Consider the following 10409-nt stretch of genomic DNA (forward strand, 5'->3'; position numbering starts at 1 on the left):
CCACATTTGCATCACTTTTTGATGCAAAAGCTGCACAAACATACAAAATACAATTATATTTTGTAAGTTTGCAAATGAGGCGTAATAAAAGTATAAATATGGGCTGCACTGTTGTACGCATTTCTGTTTTGTGTGAATTTGGGTCAGTCATTTTCTCCACCTAACAGAATTTGGTCATCTGGGGCCTTTTGACATGGGCTGGTCCTCAGATAAATTTTATATACATCTTCTACACACCTCCCCAATAGGATGCCTCTGCATATAGCACATCTTTAACTCACACCTCTGAGTCGTCTCTGATCTTTTCCTGCAAATACTTCATGTCTTTGGACAGATCAGTCACTTGTCAAACTTGGGATTAGAAAATAAGATGACCAGAACCTGTATTTAAATTAAGTTATTGCTCAGGCACTCAATTTTTTAGATTCTTGTTTGACTTTCACTTTGGAGCACTTTTAAGACAATCCTTCATCAGGTGATCTTCCAACCAATGTGTTGATGCTGTTGCCCCGGAAATGTGATCATGCACTGATTGCACAATGATATGTGGATCCTGCGTCTGATACAAAGGATTGTGCGGCTCTAGGCAAAGTGACATTTTTTTGCAGGTCTGGATTCATCAAACCATGCAATAGTAAGATGTATTGTGGTTATCATTAAGACCCACAACATACACTGAAATCAATTACATGAAAATTGTCTTTATAAACATTCATTTTGACAATTCCAAAAGAATGACTGGATTTTTCTACTCAGTCCTTGAAGGACCAACCATTTGTCTTTTGCCCACTGGCCGCGCAGACTTCCCTGACACATTATTCCACTGAACCAAGAAAGATTTGGAAGCAAGCATTCGCAAAGCCAATAGGCCTCGCCTATGCAAGAGCTATTTGCTTTGCCAATGTGTTTTAGCCATGTTGTACACCAGCGTGGCTGCTGTTCAGCATGTCTAAAAGTTAGTAGCGTATAGGAGAGTGGTGTGGACTGTCGCAGAGTGGAATGGTGAAGATTGGAGTAGAGTGTTGTAGAGTGGAGTGACAGAGAGTGTTATATATTGAAGTGGCATAGTGTGGAGTTGCATAGAGTGGCATATACTGGAGTGGCATAAAATAGAGTGGACTCGTGTAGAGTGCATTGACATAGAGTACTGCAGAGTATAGTGACACTGAGTGCAGTGGCATTGAGGACCGTGACATTGAATTCAGTGGCGTGCAATGCAGTATTGTATAATGCAGTGGTGTAGATTAGAGTGGTGCATACTAGAGTGCAGTGGCACAGAGCAGAGTGATGCAGAGTGGAGTGGTGCAGAGTAGATTAGCATAGAGTGCAGTGGTGTACAGTGCAGTGGCATACAGTGCAGTGGCGTAGAGTAGAGTGCCATAGAGTTTTGGATAGTGGAGTGGCATAGAGTTGAGTGATGCAGAGGGCAGCGGTGCAGAACAGAGTTGAGTGGCTTGGACTACAGGGGTATAGAGTGCAGAGTATACGAGTGGTAAACAGTGCAGTGGCATAGAGTGGTGCAGAGTAGAATATAGTGCCGTAGAGTGGAGTTGCATAGAGTACAGTAGTGCAAAGTAGAGTGGTGGAGAGTTCAGTGGCAGACAGTGCAGTGTTGCAGAGTAGAGTTCCAGAGTGCAGTGGTGTAGAGTGGCTTAGAGAGCAGTGGCACAGACTACAGTGATGCAGAGTAGAGAGCAGTGGCACAGAGTGCAGTGACAGAGTGTAGTTGTGTAGAATACATTGGTATAGAATGCAGTGGTTAGTAGCAGAGTGGCACAGAGAGCAGTGGCATAGAGGGGGTGGTGTGGAGTAGAGTGGCTTAGAGTGTTGTGGTGTAGACTTCATTATTTCAGAGAAGAGTGAAGTGGCGTAAAATGGAGTGGTGCAGGGTAGAGGGTAGTTGAATAGAGTGTAATGGCGATAGAGTAAAGTGGTGTAGTGTGCAGTGGTGCAGAACAGATTAGAGTGGTGTACAGTGGATTGGCCTAGAGTGCAGGGTCATATAGATGAGTGTTGCAGAGCAAAGGGCATTGGTGTAGAGTGTATTGGCATATAGAGTGCAGTGGCATAGAGTACAGTGGGAGAGAGTAGAGTTGTGCTGAGTAAATTGGTTTTGCCTAGACTGCAGTGGTGTAGAGTAGAGTGGTGAAGAGTGTATTGGCATAGAGTAGTGTGGCATTGCGTGAAGTAGCATTGAGTGCAGTGGCGTAGAGTGGAGTGGTGCAAAGTGCAGTGGAGAGGTGTAACGTTGAGTATTCATGGTGTGGTAGCACACTACCATTACAACAACACATTTTCAATTGAAATGACCATCACATTTGCACAGATAAACAGTTTTACTAACAAAACTATACAGTGCACAGATAAAAATATGTAGATCAGATGTGATCATATTAAAGTATTTGTTTTGAACACACTTCTGATATATTCTGTAATACTTCAGTTCATTAAAATGTTGTCATGTGCTAGAAAAAACCTTTTTCCTATCCTCAGTATCAAGCAAGATTGTCACATAAATCCACTCGCCTTGAAGTCAGAGAAAGAAATGTAAACAAGCGTGCCCAGAAGACAGCACCTAACATTTGAACTAAGCCTTTGAATGCACAGCAAATGTTACAAGATAAGGACACGATTTAAATACCTGTTTACAGAAAGGGAGCACTCAGAAGGATACTGTAAATAAGGTTTTGGGAAGGGAAGGTACAAACTCAAGCTTGACAGACTAAAACAAATAAAGCAAGCTAATGGAAAGCAAGAAAATGTGACTTGCAAACAACAGAGCCAATGATAAGCAATGAGCAGAATTCATTCCTAGGTAAAGTTCTTTCTGAATGTCTGTCAATATATCTTTATGTCTTTAGCAAACCAGAGAACTGCACTGTCTGATAGGCTGTGACCTAAAAGGTGATCAGCAAAACAATATTATTATAATTGGGATACTGTTGGACTCTCATCTTCTTAATGACACACTGTAGACATGCATTACAGATGTTGCAAAGTAGAAAGGTTGCACAGGCCAATCTGCCTTAAGTCTGATGAAGGGAAAACAACCAGTGCCAATACATGTTCACTTCTTTGCACATTGGAAAAAAGTTATAGAAAAAGGTAAGATATATATAAAAAGGGGGGGGGGGGGAATCCATAGGTGCAATAAATTATTTTATTATAATTTATCCCATAATTCTCAGTTGCAACGTAACAAACTGGGAGACAAAAAAAAGCTACTGGCTGGCACGATTGCCTAATCCTGGAGATTTCTGCCACAGACTCTGCAATTTGTTGACATTGCAATAAATGTGACATGGGCACTGCAAGGGATGATTTGAAGTTGCTGGTGTCCAGGAGTAATAGAGTCAGCTGAAAGTCACCAATGATGCCCACGACAACAGCACATAAGACATGGGTAGGAAAAGAGAGACCAAGGAGTTAAGTGAAGGCACTAGTGGAGAGAGCAAGTTGTAAAAAACAGAAGATCGTGGTTTTGTAGAGAGCTGTGTTTCACAAGATCGTACAATTGACATACCTGAACCACACTGCACTTGTGTTGAGCATGGACATGTTTTATGATTGGGTGTTTCAAGAAATGACCGAGATGGTGATATGAGGGAACAAGAGTAATGGCAGAAGGGATGGGGCCGATCTTGATTTTCCATAGGTGTTTTTGGTAAATGCACCATACCCACAGACAAAAGAAGAGATGTGCGAGGCATGCAGAGCTGCGTGGTTGCATGAGTACCAGTCAAATCGTTTCTTAGAATAAATGGTAGACACCAAATGCTCATGTGTGACCATAAATGAGATACTGGAAGGAAGCTTTACAGGAAGTCCAATGTGAAGTAGCACACAATCATACCTCCCAAAGTGGACTGATCGGGTGGTGTCATTCTCCTGAACAAAAATCGATTAGGGGCTGTACATAGTGGTACTCACCATGTGCTGAAAGACTGTAAGATCCTCAAGGTGGAAGGCTTAAGCAGACCATGGGGTGCTGTAATTGGTACTGCTGTCAGCTTGGAGGAGGAGGATTATTTGAGGAAGTTTGTGGTTTCCTCCCAGGTAAGGGGGCTGATGTTGTTGGCACTGTAGGGAAATCAAATAAGTTGATTGTTTTGCTTTCCACTAATGACCGAGCTGACAAAAAGCTAACTGTTTACATCTCTCATGCATTTTTCTGTAAGCAGACAAAAGTATTAAAACCTTCCTGTCAAGAACAAAAGGGGCATCATCCCATTCAAAAAGCACCTTTTCTAAACATGAAAACACATTTAGTACTCTTCTTTTATCCAAGCGCCCATCACAAAATTTAGAAAGTGCTGATAAACAAGAAAACACATTTGCCAAGACATCATTAGGCATTTTAGTTTCACATGCATTTTCAAACATGGTCTGCGGTGCTTCCTTTAACTCTCTGAATAAAAACATATTTACATTTTCAAATCTTGCACTTTCAACCTCCACCCTCTCTTTTTTAGACTGTCCGATCTACGCCTAAATGTGTTGCTTTCCACTAATGACTGAGCTGACAAAAATCTCTGGAATGCACTTCTCGCTTCAAAGAAGACATTTATTATTATTTCACCACAAGGTTCCTAAAAGGAGATTAGCATGTTGAAAGCACACGTTTAAAAATAGTCACAGCAATGAAAGGAAAACATACCAAAATGACTCTCCACTGCAATGTACACAGCAAATATATGTATTTATATGATATTATGCAAAGCAAATAATGAAGTAAAAATTAATCACCGTAGGGTCTGCCAAGATCTTCATCTTTCTCATGCCAGTAAAAAGAACCCCGTTCGACTGCGAGAAAGCGATTTCCACCCTCAGGGGGCAGATATCAGGCATCTGACGTCAAGAATTCTGATTGAGGCCACTCTCACTTTCGCACTTGGGCCCATATTTATACTTTTTTAGCGCTGCATTTGCATCATTTTTTGACGCAAAAATGGCACAAACTTGCAAAATACAATTGTATTTTGTAAGTTTGCGCCGCTTTTACATCAAAAAACGGCGCAAATGGGGCGCTAAAAAAGTATAAATATGGACCTCGTCTTTTTATATCTTAAAGAACCAAAAGGAGCTTTCTGGAAAACTCCCCTCATTTAGCAATCCAAACATGCTGGCTGGTTTAGGTCTGCTTTGAAAATAACACGCTGGGGTTTGGCCACAATCCCAAGATGTCAAATCAAAACAAGGCCTTTCCCTGCCGTCTGAGTACATCCTTATCAACCAAAGCCCTTGGTAAGAAAAAGCACAAAAACAAGCACAGTTTACAATGTGGAAAAGTATGGTCAGCTTTAACATGACAGCGTCTGATGCTATGATAAAGTCAATAGGCAGCTAAACTGAATACAAAATGTAGTCTGCAACTGGTGAACACTGGACAGCTAATCCAGGTGCAAAGTGGTGCAACAAAACGTCAGTGGTCAAAAACACTTTTTTCAACACATATTTCACTACAGTGATTTATTCAGATTTGAATATATCTCAGGAGTATTTGTGGAGTGCACATTCACCAGAGGTCTGTCTTGGTGCTAATGACAAATAACAGATGTTTTTGTCACCCAGCTCAATGGTCAATAGACCTTGTAGGGGTGAAAGACACATATCTGCAGTGAATGCATTAGTCCACTCATCCACAATATCCGACACTCCATTTTGAATGTTTCCCAATCCAATTTAAGTTTATGAGGATGGTGTAGGATTTCACACTTGGCAAGGATGACACTTTCCCATCCAATGGGTGAAATATGTCATACAACAGCTTCTACCAGGGACTCTGTGTCCTTTACACATCACTTGATAATGACATTAACATCCACTATGTGCCACGGACATAGGAACCACAGGTAAGAGTGCCAACAACTCGATTACCTTCCAAAAATGTGGAAGGACACAGGGACGAAACATGCTATGTTTTAATACATTGTGGCCTACAAAGTAAACTGGCATACTAGAAGCTTAAACCTTAAGCTCTTGATCTTGGCAGTCATAGAAGACATAAACAAAACATTACTGGAATTAGAGCCTTGCAGAGACCTTCATGCAAGATGCAAGAGCTGTGCCACTCGAAATACTATAAACTTTGCACGGACAAGGGTCTTTTGCTTGGCTTTTCTCTACTCTGTCTTGTCTGACATTCTCTATGGTTGAACTATCCCCAAGGGAGCATTTAGTGCTGTCATCTTAAGTAAATAAGCTTCCATGAGTTGTTATGAAGAACCGCCTTGTTAGATTGGTGCCATAGACACACTCTGAATGCATGTCTGCGATGGAGAAATGTTTTGTGAACTGTTGAACTTACACCTTCAAGCCTATCTAAGGAAAGATACTCCTGCCAATCTTTAAGCACTTGTGAGGCTATTCTCCAATCTCCATGAAGTATTCCCAGACTCTCCTTTGCGATGTTTACATTATTTACCCCCTATATCCTCTCGCATTGCTATGATCACAAGCGTATTGCTTCCTTCAAGCACAACCTAGAACGCTCCATATTACCTTAAGTAGGTCTTAATCTCTGTTATTCTATATCTGCAAATTGTTAAATACCTCATTACAAAGATCACAACCCTCCTCCTTTGAAAGTCAAACCTTGCAACCTATTAATACCCAATATCCTCTAGCTCATTAGTCCCAGCAGGCATCTGCGTGAACTCACATAGGTCCCACTAATCAACACACCTAACTACTATTAACATAATGTTGCTAAAAATGAAGTAAATGCATGGAAGGGTTTTCCTTGAGAGCATATACCTAATCCCAATAACCAACAATGATGAACTGATGAATAACCATTGGAATAAACACTAACATGAGGTTCTTGAGCCACCTGCTTGCTGACATAAAACACCATTAATGCCTTGTCAGGGGTAGTAAGTACTATATAAATGCAACAACAGTACAAAACAATAAATAAAATAAATGCTAGTGTTATAATTGTGACCACATCAGACAAGATTACATTAGTAATGTGCAAAATTACCCCTGTGGTCAACTTAGTGCATTACGGGTAATTCATAACAGCCATAGCTGCAATGCCTGTGACAACAAGGAAATAATATTAGTGATCAGTCACTCCAATGCTGCATGATTGATCAAATATCATCTCTAACTATATTTGGAAATACAACAATTTTTCTCCAAATATTAGCTTAGGAATTCTAAAAATGCACACTTTTTCATCTTGCCTCCATATGTTTCAACTGCGGTATCCATATATTAATTCGAGCAAGCAAAAGCCTCTAATTGTATGCGCTGGTCTACACACAGCCCAGCTACTGACAGGTACCTGAAGACCTATCAGTAGCTCACAAGCAACTTGTTGAAGAAGTCTGCTATACACAACCACTAGAAGATCACAGAACAATCCTGGAAAAAGTCCACTATGCAATTACTGTTTCAAGTTATGTAGACAATTCATTACAATGTGTACAGTTGGAAAACATATGACATTTGTGGTCACAATCCAATCACAAACACCATCTATATATATAACAGAAAGTCAAAATAAATTTGTTTCAGCTCAAACTGATCAAAAGTAAGTGAAAGCGCAGCAACACGTTTTGCTGCGCAGTGAATGGCCTTTTGCAAAGGATGACTGGTCACCTTTCTGTTGCTTATTTCTTTATTTGGGTGTTAAAGTGGTAAAATAGAGGTATAATCCTTGTCCAGAAAGCATTCACGTGTTTATAGAAGCCAAAATAAGGATTTAATACTAACATTATACTGTATAAATTGCCTTTTCTTTTGTCTTGTTCTACACGCAGGACTATATTCAAAATGCATGACATGCGTGTTTCCACATTGCCTCACATACAAAGCACTACTTACAATTACAACAGTTTTTATGTAAAGGTTAATTAGAGGATTGTAAGGAAATGCCATTTTTGCATGAAAACCCTCCACCCCTCAAAGTTATTGACCAATGCTGCTGTTTTTCTCAACTCTGCTGACCAGACCTCAGTGCCAGTGTTCTGACCCTTAAAAGTATATGTATGATTGGCTTATACCCAGTTGGTATAACTTTACTTACTTGTAAGTTCCCAGAAGATGGTATCAGGGTACCCAGAGCCTGTAAGTTAAAGTATTCCTCCAAGGCTGCAGCATTTATTGTGCCACCCTGGATGTAATAACATAAAAACATGTCTCCTAGCCTGCCACTGCAGACTGGCAGAGCAGTTTTAAACTGTTAGCAGGACTTTGCCATTTAAACTGATGGCAAAACCTAAACCTCCCTAATTAATACATATGTTACCCCTACAGCAGACCTATCGAGACCTCAGGCAGGACTTGTATATTAAAAAGTAGGACATGTAGTTATTGATGTCCTAACAGTAAAAACCCATACTGTTATTTTTACTGCAGAAAAGCTAGTAGCCCCATTGGCGAGCACAGGGTAAATGTGACAACTCAGCTGTGCTAACTTCTGAATTAGACTACTAAGCTTTGTCCTTCAAGGAATCAAAATAATTGTTAAATGTAACCCGACTTGATGCTCAAGTCGAATTTAATGTAACTTTTAAAGAAATGCAACTTTTAACTCGTTGCCACTCTGTTTCCTAAATTTTCCAGTGTACATTTGCAGATACTGCCCACCAGATAGCATTCTGCCCTATTAGGGAGAAGTGTGGATGACAACCAGGAGTGGGAAAATTAGCGGCCTGCTGATGCAAGAAGTGATACTTCTCCCTGGCAGGAAAGCAAACAGGGTGTGAGCCCAAAAAGAGAGCTTCAAAGGGGAAGTCACCTTTGAGAGGCAAAAGGTGGTCACACACAAGAGGTGCTGCTCTTTTATTCAGGTAGACAGTTTGGCATCTAGGACACAGAAGGGAGAGCAGTTGCCAAACCATTTTTTTTCCATGAGCTTGTAGCTCTCACGTAGCCACACACCTACAGTGTACTACCAAGATCGCACACTAAGAAAGGGGTTCTGCTATCATGAGACTTGGCAGAATAGTGCACTCTGGAATAGCTGGATGCCATACATTACAGGAAGTCATCATCAGGTGGCAGAGGTCCTAGCAGCCCATTGGCTTGTAGCCACTGCATTCCCTGATAGCACTTTCTGGGCAAGAGAGGTTGCACCAACCAGTGGACTGCAGCTGCTGATCCTTGGGCTAGCAAAGAAAGGAGTGTACCAGTGGTGTCTGGCTCATGACAAAAGTCACTCCCGAGCCCCGGACAGAAGTTGTGAACTCAAAGAGTCAGTAAAATGGCTTCTTGTTACTGCTCCAGGGCCACCGTTCTGGCCAGTCAGTATGCATACTCACCTGATCGTCATTGACCTGGGAGGCTGAGAGTCATTGTAGTGCAGTTTGGTTGCCTAAGATGGACACCAGCCTTCATAAAGGGAACCACTGGTTTCGCTGTGACTGGAGACCAGTACTTCAGTGGCAATTGGACATTTGCTGGACCAAAGAGGACTTCAAGGGGCATTGACCCCTTTGGCCAAAGTCACCTCACCTGGACCATGGACCAAGAAGCCCCCTGTTGACCACACAACATTCTCAGCATCATACAGCATCATCAGCATCCTGTATCCCTTGCATCAGGACCACTCTTGTCGAAGTCTGACCATTCACCCATAGAGATACTTGTAAAGGTACACTGTTCCACGTGTTCTATAATGGCCTAGGGGACCTGAAGTCTCAGGAGCAAGAGCCCTCAAGCATCACAATGGATGACTGGTATCATCATCGGGAAATTCCCCTCGTCAGGCCAGCGCTGCAACGCCTGACAGGCTCCCCGTAAGGGGGCTCTAAGCTGTGCTGTTCTGATAGTGACTGGTGGGTTCAAACTGTCTGGACAGAAATGCCTGTATTCCGGCACCAGCGCACATAGGAGAGAACAAAAAGGAGGGAAATCTAAAATTGGTTATACATCACCACATATATCATAATTTTAATCAATGTGGTTGGATGAAGACCAAAATTAAAAACAAAAGGAGAGTAACAAATTGAGTGTTGATGCTCAATTACTCTTACAATAGCAACAAATGTCAGAGGTCTATAACTATTATAGTGCCTCTAGAATAGGGTCGACATGTTTCGCACCGTGCGGTCCAAAGGGATCCAATGACGCTTCATCAGGACCAAAATCTAAAGAATAATCAGTTCTTCTCCAATTAAAGAAAAAATCTCAATATAAAAGTAGAAACACCGGTCACTTACATTGAAGTAAACTGGCTAGGTCAAAGTCAGGTCGCCCTAGAAGACAAAAAGAATAAACGGACATACACCAAAATATACCCCAATTGTGGTTGTAGAGGTGTGTATGAGAATTATATATGTGATGGGTCTTAAAACATGTCAAAAACGGTGCAACAAGACAGGCTTACCATCCCCAAATTGAAAACAGGCTCCTTGGGAGGCGCGTTCCAAGGACTCAGAACAACACTGTGTATAACG

The sequence above is a fragment of the Pleurodeles waltl genome, chromosome 12 (assembly GCF_031143425.1).
Source record: "Pleurodeles waltl isolate 20211129_DDA chromosome 12, aPleWal1.hap1.20221129, whole genome shotgun sequence".
Classification (NCBI taxonomy): Eukaryota; Metazoa; Chordata; class Amphibia; order Caudata; family Salamandridae; genus Pleurodeles; species Pleurodeles waltl.